The 23,622-nt window shown below is 44.7% G+C and overlaps 1 long non-coding RNA gene across 1 annotated transcript in view; it reads left to right on the forward strand.

Annotated features, from left to right (window-relative positions):
* LOC121003083 overlaps window positions 1-23,622 on the forward strand; it is a 44,166-nt gene that overhangs the window by 8,270 nt on the left and 12,274 nt on the right. The window contains exon 3 of the long non-coding RNA XR_005779410.1: window positions 1,073-1,131. This is a non-coding gene — a long non-coding RNA (uncharacterized LOC121003083). The remainder of the gene's footprint in view (window positions 1-1,072; window positions 1,132-23,622) is intronic.

The raw sequence follows: 23,622 nt of genomic DNA on the forward strand, positions 1-23,622 counted from the left end.
GACCAGCAGGGATGCTGACATGAAGCCTAACTGTGCCCTAGACAACCAGGGATTTTGCCATAGATTTTTTTCAAAACACTAAACCACCAAGAAAGTTGACAAAGACCCCCTTGAGTACCTTGACCACCAAGGGAATGGTCAGACTCCCGGCATCGCGTTGATCAACTATTTGAAGGGACCAGAGCACTCTAGCAAGCATTTCGTCTTCTTCAGTGTTTACCTGCGAGCTGTCTAGATTGTAGTAGTGGTGCAGTATAATTACAGCTGTGCGTTCCATTCACTTAAATGGGAGAAGTAGCTGTATTTACACGGCTCCCGCAACTACAAAGTAGTTGTGCAGGTAAACAATGAAGAGAATGCAGCACTCGCTCCAGCTCCGCAGGCCATTCAGACAGCTGATCGGCAGGGGTGCCGGGAGTCGGATCCCTGCTAATCTGATATTGAACTCCTTTTTAGAGGCTGTCCCACCTCCAAATAAAAGCCAGGTCCCTGGCAGAATGGAAGTGGTGAAATCCCGTACTTGGCCATGTGACTATATATATATATATTGATGGATGAAATATTTGGTCAATATTACAGCAGCTTGTTCCTTGCAATCAAACAAAAACATAGTTATGGGTTTATTAAATAGACGGATCACTTTTTTTTTTTACAAGCCAACTTTACCCATTAATACTGCTCATAATAACCAGATGCTTATTATTGATCTTCCACTGGTTGCTAATGTGTTTTTTGTGTCACATTTCATTGAATGGGGGTAAGCTGCAATACCAGACATGGACCATGGACAGATGTGTTGCTATTATGGCAGGAAAAATAAATAATTTGTCTTCTGATCCTGGTCTACCCCTTTGATCCTGTACTGTTAATCATATTCACAACCACCTGTGTACTGTATGTGCATGTAGCGCAACTCCTGAGATTTATTTATTTATTTCCCTATATTAATTGATTGACACTGGTATGTTGTAAAGAAATGATCATTTTTATGTCTATATTCACAGTTGACTTTTATACGTATTTATGTATTAATATACATTGTAATGTCTTCAATTTCATACTTTTATGATAGGAAGAATACAAGAAGGTGGGCTTGCAGACCTGGTAATGGAAAACAAAGTCAGGAATTTGGTAAGAATTGTGCACCAGTAGCAGGGAAGTACACAGAAATTATTGGGCCCCACACTACAGATGAGTGAATTGTTGTTGCTCTGATTAGCAGATAAAGGGCTGAGGCTCTGCTAATCGGAGAAGCGGCGCAGGCAGTAAATTGTCTAGGCTGGGCGAACTTTCCGGCCCTGTCAATCTTCTTCTTTCCAGCCCTGTCAATCTTCAGCCCCCCACAGATAAAGTAACACTGATGATAAGATGAATTGATTCCTTAGAATCGATTCACTCATTTCTACTTCACACCAAAAATTTTCTATGAACAACACTTAAAACCTATCCACAGAATAGTTGAAAAGTGTCTATTTGCTGGGGGCCCTACTGCTGGTATCTCCATTGGCTTTTAGAAGGGGGTTTGCTAGTGCAAAGATCGGGCATGCACATTGTCTCTTCTTTCAAACTCTAGAGAACTGAAGGAGACAGCTGAGCACCAGAGGCGTAGCTAAGTGTTTTCAGAATGGGAGGGGGGCAAAACACATCCAGTTCCTGAGTGGGCCCCTAATTCAGGTAACGATACACCATGACTACTACCAATACCAACAAATAGTAACTGAATAATACTACCATACTGTTACTAACTAAAAACACAGTTCAAGGGGGCGTGGCCAGCCATGAGCAAGTGAGGACGCGCTCTGCCACATCCCTGGCGAATTTTCCCTATACCCAACTGCTTCTAAATGGGAAAAACCTTAAAGAAGGGTAGAGTCCGACCACCGGCTCCCCTGACGTCCTCTCAAGGTGACATACCTAGTCTCTTTACGCGGCAATCCGCCTAACCAGGCTCCGCTCCCCACAGCCGCACCATGCGCTACTAAGATGGCGCCGGCACCCGGGCCATGCAATCTTCAGATGCACTGCAAGAGGCACCTGGGAGCCCCTGGTTCACATTCAGGCAGGCACCGTTCAGCATCAGTGCCCTCCCTTCTTGCCTCCACTGACCTCCAGGCACTACTCCACACCCCAGACCGGACCCTCCCGGTTATTCCTATATCACGCTTCCCCCGTGCACGCACCTATCCTGTCGCCATCCACCTGCTGGAACCTCTGCTCTCCTCTGCAGCACCATCGGCCATGGCTGCATACCAGGTCATCCTCCTCTTCACAGGCTGCAGCTCTAACAACTACTAGCCCTGCCACTTTAATGAATCTTGCTCCAAGACCCCCAGTTAAGCCCTTCTGGCCCAGTGGGCACTCGCCTATAGCTCCCACCGTGCCAAAAAATGTAGGCAAAAAAAAATAATTCATGGCACTTGGATATGTTGATGCAACTTAAAGTAGATTATTTATTCCATCCATATGTAATTTTCAATATGCATGGCGTACGTTTTGGTCCGTCCCGGACCTTGATCACGGCCAAAAAGGCAGGAGATTGCTGCCTTCAAGTTGCATCAACATATCCGAGTGCCGTGAATTTTTAATAAATATATATATATTTTTTTAAACTTCTTTTTATTGAGAGGTACATGTACAATTACATATCAATCAAGCAGGACATACTTTAACGAACATCGAGATGTTAACATGTTCCTTCTCCATTAGTCCTCATTGTTCAATAGAATGATTACAATTTTGTACAAGCTCAAAGATTATTCTGTACATAAGGTATTGTTTTTATTTTTTCTCCCCTAACACCCTTACCCCTTCCCTCCTACCCTCCCAAAACCTTACTAACCAGCATCTCAAATATATCATTGTCTTGAATATTTTTCTTTTCTCTTTGATGTGGCATCTTGAATCCAAAAATGACCGAAACTACACTTATTAGTCTAAGGACCCATTTTCGGCAGTCTCTCCCTTCAATATCAATCAGTTAGAGATAACAGCCAAAAACAGTTCCCGTCTATTTCCCTCAACACAGTATTCAATTAGGTGATAATAGCTTTTTATGTATCTGAAACCAAGAATCTGTAGGTTCCAACTTTAAATACCATTCTGTATGTATAAACGGCATCACATGCATTATTATTTCTTGATTTGACATTAACCCCTCCATGTACTGTCTCCACTTCTTGAAAAAGGGTACTGTCTTTTTCGTCTTAGCCTGTTCTGCCTCTATTCGTTCAAGTACCATGCAATTTGTAGTTTGCTGCACCACTTCTTCCATCACTGGTACCTTGGGTTGCAGCCAATGGCTTAATACAGGGTTCCTCAACTCCGGTCCTCAGGGCCCACCTACCAGTCATGTTTTGAGGATTTCCTTAGTATTGAGCAGGTGATATAATTAGGGTCCATCCATCAGGACTTACCACAGGTATTCATTCTGTGGGATATTCTCAAATCATGACCGGTAGGTGGGCCCTGAGGACTGGAGTTGAGGAACACTGGCTTAATAGACACCTCTTGGAAGCCAAAATCAATACATGAAAAGCTGGCGGAATTTTAGATGATTCCTCTGATCGCCCAACATGAAATAATAATATCTCCGGAACCATATTGATCCTTAACCACCTCAGCTCCCCTAGCTTAAACCCCCTTAATGACCAGACCACTTTTTACAATTCTGCACTACACTACTTTCACGGTTTATTGCTCGGTCATACAACTTACCACCCAAATGAATTTTACCTCCTTTTCTTCTCACTAATAGAGCTTTCATTTGGTGGTATTTCATTGCTGCTGACATTTTAACTTTTTTTGATATTAATCGAAATTAACCGAAATTTTTGCAAAAAAAATGACATTTTTCACTTTCTGTTGTAAAATTTTTCAAATAAAACTACATTTCTATATAAATTTTTCTGTAAATTAAATGTTCTACATGTCTTTGATAAAAAAAAATGCAATAAGTTTATATTTATTGGTTTGGGTAAAAGTTATAGCGTTTACAAACTATGTACAAACTATGGTGCAAAAAATTTTATTTACGCACTTTGACTTTCTGAGCACCTGTCATGTTTCCTGAGGTTCTACAATGCTCAGACAGTAGAAACACCCCACAAATGACCCCATTTCGGAAAGTAGACACCCTAAGGTATTCGCTAATGGGCATAGTTAGTTCATGGAAGTTTTAATTTTTTGTCATAAGTTATCGGAAATTTTTTTTTCTTTTCTCAAGTCTCATATTCCACTAACTTGTGACAAAAAATATAATTTTCCATGAACTCGCCATGCCCCTCACGAAATACCTTGGGGTGTCTTCTTTCCAAAATGGGGTCACTTGTGGGGTATTTATACTGCCCTGGCATTTTAGGGGCCCTAAAGCGTGAGAAGTAGTTTGGAATCCAAATGCGTAAAAAATGCCCTGTGAAATCGTAAAGGTACTCATTGGAATTTGGGCCCCTTTGCGCACCTAGGCTGCAAAAAAGTGTCACACATGTGGTATCGCCGTACACTAGAAGTAGGGCAATGTGTTTTGGGGTGTCATTTTACATATACCCATGCTGGGTGAGATAAATATCTCTGTAAAAGACAACTTTTCCCATTTTTTTATACAAAGTTGTCATTTTACAGAGATATTCCTCTCACCCAGCATGGGTATATGTAAAAAGACACCCCAAAACACATTGCCCTACTTCTCCTGAGTACGGCGATACCACATGTGTGATACTTTTTTGCAGCCTAGGTGCGCAAAGGGGCCCAAATTCCAATGAGTATCTTTAGGATTTCACAGGGCATTTTTTACGCATTTGGATGCTTTTGGAAATATCTCTGTAAAAGACAACTTTTCCCATTTTTTTATGCAAAGTTGTCATTTTACAGAGATTCTTCTCTCACCCAGCATGGGTATATGTAAAAGGACACCCCAAAACACATTGCCCTACTTCTCCTGAGTACGGCGATACCACATGTGTGACACTTTTTTGCTTCCTAGGTGCGCAAAGGGGCCCAAATTCCAATGAGTACCTTTTAGGAGGGCATTTTTAGACATTTGGATTCCAGACTTCTTCTCACGCTTTAGCGCCCCCAAAATGCCAGGGCAGTATAAATACCCCACATGTGACCCCATTTTGGAAAGAAGACACCCCAAGGTATTCCGTGAGGGGCATGGCGAGTTCATAGAACATTTTTTTTTTTTTGCACAATTTAGCGGAAATTGATATTTTTTTGTTTTTTCTCACAAAGTCTCCGTTTCCGCTAACTTGGGACAAAAAGTTCAATCTTTCATGGACTCAATATGCCCCTCAGCGACTACCTTGGGGTGTCTTCTTTCCAAAATGGGGTCATTTGTGGGGTGTTTGTACTGCCCTGGCATTTGAGGGTCTCCGCAATCATTACATGTATGGCCAGCATTAGGAGTTTCTGCTATTCTCCTTATATTGAGCATACAGGTAATGAGATTTTTTTTTTCCATTCAGCCTCTGGGCTGAAAGAAAAAATGAACGGCACAGATTTCTTCATTCGCATCGATCAATGTGGATGAAAAAATCTCTGTCAAAAAATGTGCAAAAAAAAAAAAGAGGGGAAAGGCGTCTGCCAGGACATAGAAGCTCTGCCCAACATCCAAACCCACTCAGCCCGTATGCCCTGGCAAACCCGATTTCTCCATTCACATCAATCGATGTGGATGAATAAATTATTGCCGGAATTATTATTATTTTTTTTTATATAAAAAGTGTTTGCCAAAGCATATGAACACCGCCCCTCAGCTCATAAGCCTCGGCAAACGTATCTTTTTTACTGCAGAGGAAAAATCTCGTCTTGCAGTGCCGCATACACCGACTTTTGTGTAATCTGACAGCAGCGCAATGCTTCTGTCAGAATGCACATCAGTGCTGCAGCTGGTTGATCGGTTGGTCCACCTAAAAGGTAAAAAAAAAAAAAACGCAATAAATTTATTAACATTAACTTTATATAACATTTGAAACAGAATATTAACTTTTATAAACTTTATTGAACTTTTGGAACATTAACTTTTTTGCTTACCTGTTTTTTGTTTTTTTACCTTTATAGGACAAACCTCTCCTTCCCCATGGGACAATGTGCAAAGCGCAAATCGCGCAGAGATGTGGCGAAGTACATTATGCACTTTGTCCCAGGTGAAAGGAGAGGTTTGCAGCAGCTCTGTGTGAAAGGGCCCTAAGACCCCTGTGTGCCTGTCCTGTGTCACGCAATCCCTATATTAAGTGTACCTGTGTGTGGTACTTCCGTAAACACTCCCCTAAGCATAGGGCAGGGTAGTCAGGGCAGTCAGGACAGAAATAGCGGGTGCCATGCCTTATTCAACTCCTGCTACAGACACAACATCTTTTTCGGGGTGGCGCTTGGTTTGAGGTACCAGCAACGACATTGGGGAAATGTCGCTCGTGTAGACGGCTCACTACACTGGTGGATAGGGCCACGGAACCTCCTGGATACAGGAGGTTCTCAATGATTTCTTCCTGAAATTTGAGGAAGGATCCTGTTCTCCCAGCCTTACTGTAGAGAACAAAACTATTGTACATAGCCAATTGAATTAGGTATACAGACACCTTCTTATACCAGCGTCTGGTCCTGCGGGAGAGTAAATAAGGAGCCAACATCTGGTCATTGAAGTCCACCCCTCCCATGAGCAAATTATAGTTGTGGACACAGAGGGGCTTTTCAATGACTCCAGTTGCTCGTTCAATTTGGATTGTCGTGTCTGCGTGAATGGAGGAGAGCATGTAAACGTCACGCTTGTCTCTCCATTTCACCGCGAGCAGTTTTTCCTTACACAAGGCAGCCCTCTCCCCCCTTGCAAGACGGGTGGTAACGAGCCGTTGGGGGAAGCCCCGGCAACTAGGTCACGCGGTGCCACAGCAGCCAATCTGTTCTAGAAACAAATGCCTGAAGAGGGGCACACTTGTGTAGAAATTGTCCACATAAAGGTGGTACCCCTTGCCAAATAAGGGTGACACCAAATCCCAGACTGTCTTCCCACTGCTCCCCAGGTAGTCAGGACAACCGACCGGCTCCAGGGTCTGATCTTTACCCTCATAGACACGAAATTTGTGCGTATAGCCTGTGGCCCTTTCACAGAGCTTATACAATTTGACCCCATACCGGGCGCGCTTGCTTGGGATGTATTGTTTGAAGCCAAGGCGCCCGGTAAAATGTATTAGGGACTCGTCTATGCAGATGTTTTGCTCAGGGGTATACAAATCTGCAAATTTGGTGTTAAAGTGGTCTATGAGGGGCCGAATTTTGTGGAGCCGGTCAAAAGCTGGGTGGCCTCTGGGACGAGAGGTGCTATTATCACTAAAGTGCAGGAAACGCAGGATGGTCTCAAATCGTGTCCTGGACATGGCAGCAGAGAACATGGGCATGTGATGAATTGGGTTCGTGGACCAATATGACCGCAATTCATGCTATTTTGTCAGGCCCATGTTGAGGAGAAGGCCCAGAAAAGTTTTAAATTCGGAAACTTGGACGTGTTTCCACCGGAAAGACTGGGCATAAAAGCTTCCCGGGTTGGCGGCTATAAATTGAGTGGCATACCAGTTTGTTTCTGCCACGACTAAGTCAAAGAGCTCCGCAGTGAGGAACAGCTCAAAAAAAAACCAGTGCCGATCCGATCTGAGCGGTCTCAACCCGAACTCCAGACTGGGCGGTGAAAGGGGGAACTACTGGTGTGGCTGAAGATGGGGGCTGCCAATCAGGGTTTGCCAGCACCTCAGGGACTCTAGGGGCTCTACGGGCCTGTCTGTGCGGTGGCTGCGACGGGGGAACTACTGCACGTGCCACCGTACCAGCTTCATCTGCCCTTCTGGTGCTCGCCACTTCACCATGTTCTACAGCAGTGCTGGTACTAGGTCCAGGATGGGCTGCGCTGCTGGTGTATGCCTCACCACGTAATCCGACAGCGCCAGCCCCACTCTGCTGCCCTAGAAGCGGATCCTGCGCAACCTGTGGTCTAGCAACACAGGGCCTGGTGGTATCAGGGGCCTCAACCTCATCGTCGGAACTTTGGGTCAGACTGCCACTGCTTTCTACAGGTTCGTATTCTGACCCGCTGGATTCGTCAGATGAGGGTTCCCATTCCTCATCCGACTGGGTCAGAAGCCTGTAGGCCTCTTCAGAAGAATACCCCTTACTTGCCATTTGGTCAACTAAATTTTGGGGGTATTCCCTGAGACTACCCAAGAAAAAAAGCAAACCTGTCTTACAAATGGGAGGCTAGCGAAGTACAGGAAGCCGCTGCGATTGATAAAAAATATCAAAAATGATTTTTTTTTTATCGCCACAGCGCTTGTGTAGTGATTGTGCAGTGATAAAAAAAAAATATTGCGTCACTGCGGCGGGGCGGGCGTGGGTGAACGCACGTGTGGGCGACTGATCAGGCCTGATGGGGCAAACACTGCGTTTTGGGTGGAGGGCGAGCTAAGGTGACACTAATACTATTATAGATCTGACTGTGATCAGTTCTGATCACTTACAGATACTATAAAGTACCAATGCTGATTAGCAATACGCTAATCAGCGAATCAGTGACTGTGGTGCGGTGCGGTGGGCGCTAACTGAAGCTAACTTCCAAAGGGGCCTAAACTAATCTAAACCTAACAGTCAATACTGGTGAAAAAAAAAGAGTGACAGTTTACACTGATGGCGCGCCGATGCGTCTACGAGGAACAAACCGACCACCCGCAGGGCGCATCCCTGCGTTAGGCGGTCGGGAGGCGGTTAAATTCCATTTAGTTTTTATCATGTCAAGAAGGGCTTTCCAAAAGGTGTTAACCATGCTACATTCCCACAGCCCATGTGTGACATCAGTGTCCGAAATTTAGCATTTCGGACAATGCGTCAGTTTAATCTTAATATGTGATTTCGGCTTGTAAAATACGTATATTGCTCTATGTATTAGCTTAAAAAATGTTTCTCTCCATACCTCACTACCCACCACTTTTCTTATGAGAGTCCACCCATCCAGAAGCTGATCAGGTACCATCAGATCCGGGAAAAATCGGAGCCATGCTCTAAATAGTGAAGAATCCCCTAATTTAGTATCAATATCTCTCAGAGAGCCATATATAGTACAGTGGGGGAAATAATTATTTGACCCCTCACTGATTTTGTAAGTTTGTCCAATGACAAAGAAATGAAAAGTCTCAGAACAGTATCATTTCAATGGTAGGTTTATTGTAACAGTGGCAGATAGCACATCAAAAGGAAAATCGAAAAAATAACTTTAAATAAAAGATAGCAACTGATTTGCATTTCATTGAGTGAAATAAGTATTTGAACCCTCTAACAAAAAAAGACTTAATACTTGGTGGAAAAACCCTTGTTTGCAAGCACAGAGGTCAAACGTTTCTTGTAATTGATGACCAAGTTTGCGCACATTTTAGGAGGAATGTTGGTCCACTCCTCTTTGCAGATCATCTCTAAATCCCTAAGGTTTCGAGGCTGTCTCTGTGCAACTCTGAGCTTGAGCTCCCTCCATAGGTTTTCGATTGGATTAAGGTCCGGAGACTGACTAGGCCACTCCATGACCTTAATGTGCTTCTTCTTGAGCCACTCCTTTGTTGCCTTTGCTGTATGTTTTGGGTCATTGTCGTGCTGGAACACCCATCCACGACCCATTTTCAGTTTCCTGGCAGAGGGAAGGAGGTTGTCGCTCAGGATTTCACGATACATGGCTCCGTCCATTTTCCCGTTTATGCGAATAAGTTGTCCTGTGCCCTTAGCAGAAAAACACCCCCAAAGCAAAATGTTTCCACCCCCATGCTTGACGGTGGGGACGGTGTTTTGGGGGTCATAGGCAGCATTTTTCTTCCTCCAAACACAGCAAGTTGAGTTAATGCCAAAGAGCTCTATTTTGGTCTCATCAGACCACAGCACCTTCTCCCAGTCACTCTCTGAATCATTCAGGTGTTCATTGGCAAACTTCAGACGGGCCTGCACATGTGCCTTCCTGAGCAGGGGGACCTTGCGAGCCCTGCAGGATTTTAATCCATTGCGGTGTAATGTGTTTCCAATGGTTTTCTTGGTGACTGTGGTCCCTGCTAATTTGAGGTCATTAACTAACTCCTCCCGTGTAGTTCTAGGATGCTTTTTCACCTTTCTCAGAACCATTGACACCCCACGAGGTGAGATCTTGCGTGGAGCCCCAGAGCGAGGTCGATTGATGTTCATTTTGTGCTCCTTCCATTTTCGAACAATCGCACCAACAGTTGTCACCTTCTCTCCCAGCTTCTTGCTAATGGTTTCGTAGCCCATTCCAGCCTTGTGCAGGTCTACAATTTTGTCTCTGACATCCTTGGACAGCTCTTTGGTCTTTCCCATGTTGGAGAGTTTGGAGTCTGCTTGATTGATTGATTCTGTGGACAGGTGTCTTTTATACAGGTGACTAGTTAAGACAGGTGTCCTTAATGAGGGTGACTAATTGAGTAGAAGTGTCTAACCACTCTGTGGGAGCCAGAACTCTTAATGGTTGGTAGGGGTTCAAATACTTATTTCACTCAATGAAATGCAAATCAGTTGCTATCTTTTATTTAAAGTTATTTTTTGGATTTTCCTTTTGATGTGCTATCTGCCACTGTTACAATAAACCTACCATTGAAATGATACTGTTCTGAGACTTTTCATTTCTTTGTCATTGGACAAACTTACAAAATCAGTGAGGGGTCAAATAATTATTTCCCCCACTGTAGCTAGATCTTTTTTTGGTTCTTTGGAGAGCAGGAAAGAGTCAAAGTTGTTAGCTGAAAATTCACGAGTTAGCTCCTTGATTCTAGAGGTTAAAAATGATGTCATTTGCTGATAGGCCAGGAAGTGAGACATCGGTAACTGATATTTCAACCTTAAGTCACGAAAAGTATAGAACTTACTATTCTCTCGGTTCCAAAGGTGGTCCACAGTATTGATCCCCCTAACTTTTGATTGCACAAATTGGGCATTGATGGATAAGGCCTCAAACTCCGGGTGACCCCAAAGGGACATACGTTTGGAAACCAGAAAAGAAAGATCAAACAATTTTCCATGCGGCTATTGTATCTCTGAATAAAATGCTGTGCTTTATACTGGGAGGTAATTGCGCAAATTTGGTGTGTAACAGCGCATTTAAACACCAGGGTCTAGCCATCTCCTTCTCAACCTATAAGATCGAATAATGTGATGTATCATGCATCCAATCTAAACTATGTCTCAATAAACTAGCGAGGTTATATTTTCTGATGTCAGGAAATCCCACTCCACCTCTATCTTTTTGTCTAGCTAGAGTCCTCAAGGATATTCTACTCCTTTTGGATTGCCAAATAAACAATCGAAAACTTTTTTGAAGGTTTTGGATATCCTTATGCTTCAGGAGTATCGGTAACGTCTGCATAGGATATAAGAGTTTACTAAAACTCATCATCTTTAGTAGCGAGCATCTACCCAGGAACGAAATAGGTAAGTTCTCCCAGGATTTGAGCTCTGCGGTGATTTTTTAAAATAAAGGAGGGTAGTTTAGAGTATAAAGGGTATCAGGTGTCTTGCCTATTCTTATACCAAGGTATTTGATATTGGAGTTTGTCACAGCAATTGGTAAACTTTGTAACCCTCTGGGACTTATATTAGGTGAAGGAGACAAGTTTAGTAGTTCACACTTAGTTTTGTTAACTTTAAAGCCCGAGAATTTTCCAAAATGCTCCAGTAAGTCGAACAATATCGGGACATCAGTCTGGGGATGGGACAGGAATAATAAGAGATCATCCGCAAAAAGTGCAAGTTTAAGGGTCTGGGATTTGATGTTAATTCCTCTAATTGACTGGTCTTGGTTGAGTGCTCTAGACAATGGCTCCAAAGCTATATTGAACAACAGGGGTGAGAGCGGACACCCCTGTCTGGTGCCTTTTTGTAGTACAAAGGGCTCTGACAGGAATCCTGGTATTGAGATCCTAGCTAGCGGGGAGTTATATAAAGTTTTGATATATTCCCTAAAAGGACCCTCAAATCCTATCACATCTAGCACTTCGTTCAACCATCTTCAGCTCACATTGTCGAATGCTTTTTCTCCATCAATGGCAAGTAAGGCTGGAGATGGGTGTCGATGTGGGTTTATTTTGATGTCATCCAGCACTGCCAGGACTTCGCGGATATTGAATACCGCTGACCTGCCCTGAATAAAACCTACTTGGTGAGAGGAAATGAGTCGGGGCAGGAAGGCGCCCAACCTATCAGCTAGGATTTTGGATATATATTTTAGGTCATTATTTATCAGGGATATCGGGCGGTATGATGAGGGCAGAGTACTGTCTTTACCTTCTTTCGGTAGGACTTTTATGTATGCCGTATTCATATCTTGAGGTATCCCTTGTCTTTGCAAGATTTGATTATATAGAGACACAAGAACTGGTGCTAACTGAGGGGCTACCGCTTTGTAAAACTCATTGGTAAACCCATCCGGTCCCGGTGCCTTCCCATTACTAGAGTTTTTAATCACTCTCAGTACCTCTTCTACCGTTATGGGTTTGTTCAAAATATCTAACTCTTCCTGAGAGACCTTTGGAAGTGACAAGCCATTTAGCCACAACTTTCCCTGTGTTTCAGGTGTCTCCATGGATGTATAAAGATCAGCATAAAACTTCTTGAAGAGATCTACAATTTTTGTCAGGTCTTGTGAATATAGATCCCCTATTATCTCTTAACGCTGCTATTTGCGTAGATGGTTTTAAACCTTTCGCTAGGGAAGCTAATAGCTTTCCCGCTTTGTTACCATATTTGTAGTATTTCGCTTCCTTCTTTTTACCCTCTAGTTCTTCTCTTTTTTTTAGCCAACTCTCATGTGTTTTTAGCCTCTATCCAGATTGTCTTGCTAACTGCAGATGGATGTGACAGATGTTGTGTGTATTTATTCCTAAGTACCTCTGTTAGCTCACGCAATTTTGTATTTACTTTTTTCCTCAAGTTGGCAACATATGCCAATATCTTGCCCCTAAGCACTGCCTTTCCTGCTCTCCACACTAATTGAGATTCACTCGTGGGCGAGTTCTCTTCCCAATATTCTAACCACCAATGATTCAACATTTCCACAAAGTTCTCATTGGATGTTAAATCCGAAGGGAACCTCCATAGGAAATCTTTCCTCCTTGGTATTGAATCCGTAATTTCTATGGTCACCGGGGCATGATCCGAAATTACTAGATCTTCAATATCTGCTGATATAGTGCTTTGTAATATAGAATCAGAAACTAAGAAATAGTCAAGACGCGACCAGGAGTTATGTGGTTGGGAAAAATGGGTAAACTCCCTTTCTTCTGGATGGGTGGATCTCCAGACATCATGCATGTGTAGGTCAGCCGTTACCCTACTCAATATGACATCTCTATGTCTAGGTTTAAAATGCTGTCTTGCATTGCTTCTTCTATCCTCCGAGAAGGACATAACCGCATTCATGTCCCCTGCTATCAAACACTGTGGTGTTGTATCTTGCAGTACCATATTACATAGGTTATTAAAAAAAAACGTATTGCTCTCATTTGGTCCATAGACGTTGTAGATACTTAAATTTTCTGAATGTAATTGAAGGAGAACATGAAGAAGTCTGCCCTCGTTATCTTCCATGCTTTTCACAATTTTACATTGTAAACGCCTATGTACCAAAAGCAACACCCCTCCCTTGGACCCCTTTGCTGGAGAACCAAGGACCTGGCCCACCCACAGACGTCGCATGCAATGGAAATCGGATCTTGACAAGTGCGTCTCCTGGAGCAAGGCAACGTCTGTGCGTAGGCGTTTTAAGTGTCTCAGGACCATGATTCTCTTGTGCAGGGATTTCAACCCCTTCACGTTCCACGTGACGATTTTTTGTCATAATTGTATTCCGACAAGGCTATAACTCGTTTCGATTTGATCCAAATGCTTAAATAATGACCTCAATATCTGAGATGAAGTAACATTTAACCCCTGAAAAACATACCCCCCCTATCTATACATCCTCCCCCATGAGAACACAAAGAACCCACCATTATAGTGTTTAGACCTCACTTCTTCCCAACATAGCATTATGGCGCGAATCTTTGTCGCGCTGAGGCAATGAATCTAATCAGTACCCCGCTAGGGACCCTGTGCCGATACAAGAATTTGCATCAAGGGCATCGTTAAATCTGAACAAGAAACTTGAGGTAAACTCTGTCCAGGTCAATACAGACAGTTCAGACAGTTCCCGACATTCGTATGTTCTTCACCATACTGCCAATAGTTCTGAAATATACAGAGCACAATCCGCTTCAACCACGCACTGACCTTCGCGCTACAGGGAAGCACGTCTTAGGATGTTGTCGCGAGGAGACCGCTCTCCCTCCTTGCGGAGAATGTGTTGCAAGGCGCTCCTAGCTTCTTGAGGGTCTTGGTATGTAGCTACGGAGCCTTCCATATCATGGACTCGTAGGGTCACGGGATAGAGTAGGGCGAATCTCACTTGAGCGTTGTATAGATCCGAGCAGATCGAGGAGAATTCCCGTCTTCGTCTGGTGACTTCCGCTGAAAGATCTTCGAACAGGAGAGCCCGGGAACCCCTTAACATCAGGGGAGCTTTGCTACTTTTGTAGGCTCTCAGTATGGCTGCTTTTTCCAAGTAATCGAGATAGTGTACTATCACCTGTCTCGGCCTCTGATTAAGAGCCGCATGAGCCGAGGCGTCTCGGTCTTGTCTCCCTGTCGATAACCGGCGCCTGCATGATTCTGTGAGCCCTCTCCACTTTACAGCGGGCCGATATATTCAATGCCTGAGGGAGTTCTTGTTCACATAGCTGTATCAGCTCATGCAGAGGGATTGTCTCTGCTATGCCCACCAACCGCAGGTTATTTCTTCGTGAACGATTCTCCAGATCATCCAACTTTAGCATAATTATTTTGTTTTCTTGTTGGAGTATGGAACATTCAGAGCGGTAGTGGGTCTGCTCATCCTCTAACGAGGTAATTCTCCCCTCTGTTTCGTCTAGGCGGCGGCCATGTTCTGCCAGGTCTTGGCGGATCTGTGACAGGGAGGCCGAGACCGTGGTGTAGAGAGATTCCTGAAGATCAGGGAGGATGCTCGCCGCTACCTCTAAAGCCAGTTGTTTATAATCTATAGCAAAGTCCTCTGGCTGATCCACTTCAATATCAGGATCCTCTTCCGATTGTACCTGCGGCACTTCTGCCTGTGACGACTGAGGGAAACGATCCGCTATGCTTCGCGCCACAGACTGCGACCTGGTGACTTTCAGTGGCCCCTTCTGCTTGTTTCTGCTCCCTATCGTGATTAAGAACCGGTCCATACGAGACCAGGAGATGTCTGGTAAAGGTAGTCCCAGATCTTGACCACTGTCAAGTCCGGTATTGCAGGGAGTTAATTTAGTAAGGCACGGGTGTTGCGGAGCTTCACTCAGCGTGTCCTGCCATGTTGGCGCCGGAACCGGAAGTCCCCTTAATTTTTTAAATAATTGTGGGATATCCTCTCCCATCACTGAGCACGGGAATCTCTGAAATAGTGGAGTGCCAGCCAGTTATATATTTTGGTTAAACAATTTAGGCACACGTGAAGAGCCCCCCTGTGACCAGCTATCGCCGCACCCAGGTTCCCATCTACATGAACAGCCCTCAGACAGCCATCAAAGGGTCCCCCACTCAACCCACGATTCATGTCTCTTCTCCTCCCACTGAGCAGGACCTGCTTCACTCCCCTACCCACTCTCCCGGACCCTCTCTGGCGGCATCCCCACACTGGTCCATTGGATCTTCATGGGACGACTCCCATCCACAGTCCTCTGGAGCACCCTTGGATCCAAGGTCACAATTGACCCTGCAGCTCAGCCCCTTCAGGGACTCTCCCTGCACCCCTCCTTGAGACCTCCACCCTCTATTTAATGGATTCCTTTAATGGAATGGGTTCAATCCTTTAATGGAATATTTAATGGAATCCTAGGACGCCCGCCAAACTCCCACATAGAGATTGACAGAGCGCATGGAGCTCTTAGGCCTCCTAACCCTGATGGCGCCAAACTAAGAGACGTTATTTGCAGAATTCACTTCTACGTCATTAAAGGGCAAATCTTAAACAAAGTTTGACAATCCTCTCCAATGTCTCATGAAGGGGCCTCCATTATGTTACTGCAGGACCTTTCACGCCACACCCTGTCTCAACGATCTGCCCTACGTCCACTACTGGACCTTCTCAGGAACCATGAAATTCCTTACCACTGGGGTTATACATTCGCCCTATTTGCTGGCCACAAAGGTCATATTGCCACTCTCCGTCATCCCTCGGACTTGCCACACTTTCTGCAACAACTGGACCTACCGCCTGTCGAGCATGGTTCCCTGGCCTACTTACCACCAGCTCCAACAACACGTCAACATGCCTTGACTATCACAGGCTGCCAGTACCGAGACTCCTGGACTGAGCAAGTCAACCCCTCGTGGGCAACGACGGCGACAATAAGCTGGTCCCCGACAAGGATCCCCATTCAATTCCATCACCTGAAAGACTGCCTACTGTTCCTAATTGAGACTGATGCTTTGTAGCCACTGCAGCTCTTCTCCTTTTCTCGCCTTGCATCTCTTTGCTTCTTCTGCTCCCTCTTAGCAGTTGGTGATAAAGACCTGACAGTTTACTTTGACAGGGTATGTAGCATGCCTGCTCTTCTCGGGCTGTAACTTCCCCCCAATAGTTCGAGACACTCCCCCAGGGCTGTTCAGACCTTGGTGACTGTCTCTACAGACCTTTTGGTCACACTAGTTACCCACCTCCTCTTTTCTCTCTCTCATTGTGGTTGTTTTTTCTTCTACTCTTTTCTTGTTCTCTATTTGTTCTCCCACTCCCTTGTTCCTTGTGTTCTCCCCCCCCACAGGTATGATGTCACTCAAGATAGCGTCCTTTAACGCGAAGGGGCTTAACACCCCTGAGAAGAGAGCCCAAGTACTTCATCACTTTCACCGCCAGAAGGTACACATTGTTTGTTTTCAATAAACACACTTCAAGGAGGGTGGTGTCCCTGGCATCCGTCATCAGCACTATACCACTTGGCACCTCGCAAATAACCCGGTGAACAAAACAAAAGGAGTCGCCATAGTGATCCATAAATCCTTGCCTCATCAGGTGCTGAGTTGTACTGCCGATCCTGGGGCCAGGTACCTGATTATTACGCTTTTGATTGGCGGCCGTGAATTTACATTTCTTAACGCTTATTCCCCCAATCAGAACCAGGCCTCCTTTATCCTAGACTTAGTTGACACGGCGTTGCCCCTCATTCGCGGAATTGTTGTATTCTGCTGCGATTTTAATCTAACCCTGGACCCCACGCTTGATAACTCAACTGGACGCGCTTCCCTTCCCTACTCGACCATTAAAAAAGTCAAAAGAGCACTACTCCAACTACAATTATATGACTCATGTGGCCTCCAACATCCGGTGGACAAGGACTACACTTTCTATTCTGCCCCTCACTCCTCTTATAGCCGCATAGTTTACATCTTACTTCAACAATCGGCCCTTTCATGGCTGGATTCTACACAAATAGTCAATATTCTGTGGTCAGACCACGCCCCGGTATTCTGCACCTTAAGACTCCCTTTCCTCGCCAAACGCGAGTGGACCTGGCGCCTGAATGAATCGCTCCTTCTTGATTCGGTATGTGCTGCGGACCTGGCTACCACCATCACTAACTTTCTCTCTGATCACAGCGCAGACCCTTCCACATCAATGGGAAGCCTTGAAATGTGTTCTGAGCGGGGTTCTAATCAAACACAGCTCCCGTCTCAAGAAGGAGAAAGCACATTCCCTTAAACTTGCGCTACAGAAGGTTGCCTCCTTGGATCTTGCCCATAAACGAGCACTTTCCTTGCCGACTCTTTGTTATCTTAATAATGTACGTCTAGATGCTAAACGCCTCCTAGAGACGTCTTATAAGCGCATGATTCAATTATGTCTACGAATTTGGAAACAAGAGTGGGCGTTTGCTGGCAAGGGCTCTCAGGGGACAATTGGCCACTTCACACATCTCCACTATTAAAACCTCTGCGGACCGAATGGTACACACCACTACAGAAATTGCTTCTTCCTTTTACTCTTTCTACTCTGAGCTCTACAACTTACCCAGCCCCTCCCCAGCGCAACCTGACCATATGTCTGAACCCCTCTCTCAGCCCCCTAGGTTATCTGAATTGGAGTCTGTTAGCGTAGAAGCGCCATTCACAGAAGCCGAACTCCAAGCGGTCCTCAGATCTCTACCAGGGGGCAAGAGCCCAGGCCCGGATGGGTTTACAGCCAGGTTTTACAAGTCCTTCTTTACTTCTCTCTCCCCTTTCTTGCTTCAGGTCTTTAATACAGTGTCCCCTGGGCTTCTCTTTCCTGCACAGACCACTGGGTACATGTAGCGCACAATTCCTCCCCCTTGCACTTTAACAGTACTCCCGTGGTTAACAGGCACTTCACGCTCCACCTCTTCTAAGCTTACTTTCCTGGCCCATCACACCTTTGCGATATTAGCATCCATAAACTGTCACACCTCTCTCATTGATCCTAAAGGTCCCATGGTCCCAATCACTGACAATACGCTTTTCCCTCCAGGGCACTCACCTCATCCCTTCCTCAATGGTACGAAAACACACCCACTTTGATTTTGCCATGTCCTCTCGGGCTCTTCCCTGAAACCCCTGGCTAAACTGCTAGGGACCCCCCCCCCCTCCCCTTTACCACGTAGTTTCTTTGAGTACCTGCAACTACAGCACTTCTATCAGGGGCGTAGCTATAGAGGGTGCAGAGGTAGCAGTTGCTACCGGGCCCAGGAGCCTAAGGGGGCCCAAAAAAACTTGTGCCCCACATAAGAAGAAAGTGCATGCTGGTCAAGTTACACCTCTGGCTGGAGGGAAGGGGTTAGGTCAAGAATTTGGCATGGGGGGGGTGGCATTAAAATTTTTGCCTCAGCCAGCACGAAGCCTATGTGCTTCCCTGCCCCTGGCCACATAGCACTGAGGGAAGGGGGGCCCAAGCTGAACTCTTCCACCAGGGCCCATGAACCTTTAGCTACACACCTGACTTCTACTCTTCTATCAATAAGTCCCACACATGAAATCAAAAACTCACAGCATTAGAACAAAGGTGCATAGCCCTCTCAGCGGTATTTCGGATATTATATATAATATCCAGCGTTGAAACAAAAACCCCCCAAAAAATTGACCAATAGCCACATCCAGAAATAAATATACCAGGTATATTTATTTCTGGATGTGGCTATTGGTCAATTTTTTTTGTGTGTACACCTACTAGTAATTATCTAGTGGACCCCCATGGGATCCTTTTAACGCATACCAATAAAGTATTTGTATTTTTAAGGGGTTTTTGTTTCAACGCTGGATATTCTGCTATATACCTACCCCCATTACATCAATGTCTATTGATCTTGCTGGAATTGGATATTATATATAAACTACTATTAAATCAACGTTCCTTACAGCTCCCCCCCCCCTTCTGTCAGGCCTGGGAGCGAGATATAGGTATACAGTTCACTCTGCCTCGGTGGAATAAGAGTTTTCTCTTGTCCCATAAAGCGCTGGTCTCTACTAAGGCCCAGGAAACAAGTTATAAAATCCTATCCAGGTGGTACAGGGTGCCCGCGCTTCTCCATCAGTGGTTTCCTACAGTGTCTGACCGCTGCTGGAGATGTCACACAGAAGAGGGAACTATGATCCATATTTGGTGACAATGTACTGTCTTGCGCCACTTCTGGAAATTTGTACATAAAACCATTTTTGTACGGGCATTCCTGTTCAAAACTCTCCTGAAACTCTTTTACTATTCGTACTTGACCTAAACATTCCATCTAGCACAGACCACCATGATGACTTCTTTCATCCTTGATGTGTCGACAGAGTTTACAACAAAGATACCTTTGGCTCCTTACTTTTCTAGCAAATACTGCATTTCAGATATAATGTTGTCATAACTACAATTACACCCCCTAAATAATAGTGGCAGATAAAAAGCACCCCAAAAAAACAACAGTGTCATTAAACCATCTTAGTAAATAATAATGCCCTTTGTGCCCCCTTAATAAATAATAATGTCCCATTGTGCTCCCTTACTATATATAATCATGCTCATTGTGCCCCCTAAACAAATTGTCCCTTGTGCTCCCATAATATATAATTAGCAGCCATTTTGCCCCCTTACTATATATAGTAATCCTTGTGACCCCTTAGTTTATAGTAATGTCCCATTGTTCCCCCTTAACATATAGTAATGCCCCTTGTGCCCGCATAATATATATTTTATTGTCCCATGAGCCCCTTAATATATAAAAATGCCACTTGTGGCCCTTATAAAACTTGTAATCACCTTGCTTCGATCCCCAAATGTTTATAGCAAGTCATGTTCCTCTATGCACAGTTAGCAGGGTCTAATACCCCTGGCGTAGACAGCTTAATAGAGTGATGTCATTGTGCCGCCAGCCCTGGGGTGCAGACATCCTGTGCTTGGTCCATTGTCCTATAGGACACAGGTTTAATGTGGCATGTGGCCTACAAAAGGAGGAATGATAAGACAGGGACCCAGCTCCACCATGGCCCTTAACTGTATTAGTGTCCCATCTGCCCGAACATTGGGTAGTGAAAAGGGGTCTTTAGATGCAAAACTACATGGACATCCATGTGTAAAATGCTGCATAGTAGTTTTACAATGCATCAAAACTGGTCAAATTTTACTTTATTTCATATATAGCAACAAACAAAATGAATAAAAAAGAATACTTTGTAATCCCGCAAAAAATCCATCCCAGAAGCAGACCAGTTGGCAACTGCAAAGAGTGATAAAGAAATAACAGAATATTTCATTCTCTTTCCCCCTATTTTCTTTTTTTCTTTTTCTCCCCCTCTCTCCCATCTTTTTCAATAAACTTAATCCAAGGTTCCCATAACTTTCATTGCCATTGGAATTCATAGCAGTTTTGCTATGTTCTTTTGAAGATCTGATACTTGCGAGGGTTCCATAGGAACTACAACAGCATAGTCTTGGTCTTTCTGAAGAAACCTATCGCTAACAATGAATGGGTCCCCCGATTACCATACCGGGGGAGCCGTTCAGGCCCTAGCAGGGCTGGGACAAGGCCATTTGGTGCCCAGGGCGAAGATGGCAAACTGCGCCCCCCCCCCCCCCCCCCCCGTTTTTAAGAAAGAATCAATGTTGTTTCAAAACAAGAATATACTTGAAGCAATAGAACAAAGGACTGTGGGACTTTGAAAGTCACAGACACTATAAAGTTCCCCCCCATCATCATGTGCCAGTATAAAGTCCCCCCCATCATCATGTGCCAGTTTTGTAATAAGCCCCCCCAATGTGCCAGTAACACTATTGTAAAAAAAAAACAAAAAAAAAACACTTATACTTACCTAAGTGTCAGCGATGCGATGCAGCCTCTTCCTGTGTCCCACGCTGTAATGTAAGGCTCAGGCGGCACGATGACGTCATTGCGCCGGCCTCTGATAGGCTGCCGGCCTAGTGCCTGCAGCCAGGGGCGTACATAAAAATCACTGGGCCCCATAGCAGGAATCTAAATTGGGCCCCCATTCCCCTTTTATAGCCCCTCCCTTTGTTCCATGAACTATTCTTGCTGCTGCGTTTTATAATTTATGCCATCAGGGCCGGAATGGGATTACAAAACAGCCCTGGCACACAAAAGAGGTATAATAGATGCAGATGTATATTATATACAGCAGTGTACAGTTATGTGAGGTACGCGGTATAATAGATGCAGTGTGTACAGGTATATAGTATATTCCCTAGTGTTCTGATATGTGAGGTACAGGGTATAATAGATGCAGTGTGTACAGGTATATAGTATATACAGCAGTGTACTGATATGTGAGGTACGGGGTATAATATATGCAGTGTATACAGTATATACAGTAGTGTAATATGTGAGGTACGAGGTATAATAGATGCAGTGTGTACAGGTATATAGTATATTCCCTAGTGTTCTGATATGTGAGGTACAGGGTATAATAGATGCAGTGTGTACAGGTATATAGTATATACAGCAGTGTACTGATATGTGAGGTACGGGGTATAATATATGCAGTGTATACAGTATATACAGTAGTGTAATATGTGAGGTACGAGGTATAATAGATGCAGTGTGTACAGGTATATAGTAAATACAGCAGTGTATTGACACCTCGTACCTCACATATCAGTACACTGCTGTATATACTATATATCTGTACACACTGCATCTATTATACCTCGTACCTCACATATATAGTATATACAGAAGTGTACTGATATCTGTACACACAGCATCTATTATACCTCATACCTCACATATCAGTGCACTGCGGTATATACTATATATCTGTACATATTGCATGTATAATACTGTGTAATATATGCAGTGTGTGTGCATGTATGTGTGTGTGTATATATATATATATATATATATATATACAGAGCAGTGTATTGATGTGACACATAGAAGGTATAATACTGTAGATGCAGTGTTTATAGAAATATGTGGTCAGTTATGCATTATAGTCACTGTGAGGTACATGAGGTAGTGGTAACTGTCTGAAGTAGTATACATGAGTGAGCAATGAGTAAAAACAGGGCATGGAGGGGGGGGGGGGTAAATGATGAAAAGTGGAGGACCTCCTCTTACCTCTCCATTCCAGTCTGTATGGATCAATACAGAGCTGCTTGTGAACTTTTAATACTTGCTGTTAGGGGTTGAAGGACCTGTGATGATGTCATCACAGGTCCTGGCAGATGTACCTTTGAAACCTAGGAACTACACCATTTTTGGTGCAGTTCCTTTGCTAGATTCTGCAGGACCTGTGATGTTGAAGATGATGTCATCACAGGTCCTGGCAGATGCACTGTTCTAACCTGGGAACTACACTTTACACTGTGCAGTTCCCTTACAGGACCTGTGATGACATCATCAAAGGTCCTTTAGCTTTAGAAAGGTAAACAGGAGTAATTAGGGGGCGGGGCCTCTCCTCCACTTCGGTGCCTGCCTGCAGCCTATCAGAGGAAAGGGAAGGGACACGCCTCTCCCTCCCCTGCACCTCCGCTGGCACAGACAGTTTACAATGGAGATGAGCGCAATGGAAGCGCTCATCTCCCTGTGCCCGGCGGCGGCTGCTCACTTGGGGGGGGGGGGGTCATTTTAGTTGGGGGGGCACATGGGGGGGCACAGCATGATGTAGGGGGGGCCGTGGCCCCCTCTGGCCCCCCCCTGGCGACGCCACTGCTGCTGGCACTTCACCTGCGCCCCCCTCCTGTCCGCAAATGGTAGCGCCCAGGGCACCCGCTCCTTCGGCCCCTGCCTTGTACCGGCCCTGGGCCCTAGGAGCACATCGCTTTCAAGGGAAACTGCATCAGATGCCGTGGTCACAACTGAACATGGCACCTGAGAGATTAAATGTATGCTACCAGCATTATAATCATCATAGAGACATATCAAAAGTTTTGATTGGTGGGGGTCTGAGAGCTGTAGAACGACGGATGAGAAGTGCAATGTCTCTCCTCACTGCACGAGACGGGCTTCATAAGTTTATGGGCTGTCTCGATTTCATACTCTGTAGCGAAGAGAAAGAGCACAATAT

Source organism: Bufo bufo, chromosome 6 (genome assembly GCF_905171765.1).
Source record: "Bufo bufo chromosome 6, aBufBuf1.1, whole genome shotgun sequence".
Classification (NCBI taxonomy): Eukaryota; Metazoa; Chordata; class Amphibia; order Anura; family Bufonidae; genus Bufo; species Bufo bufo.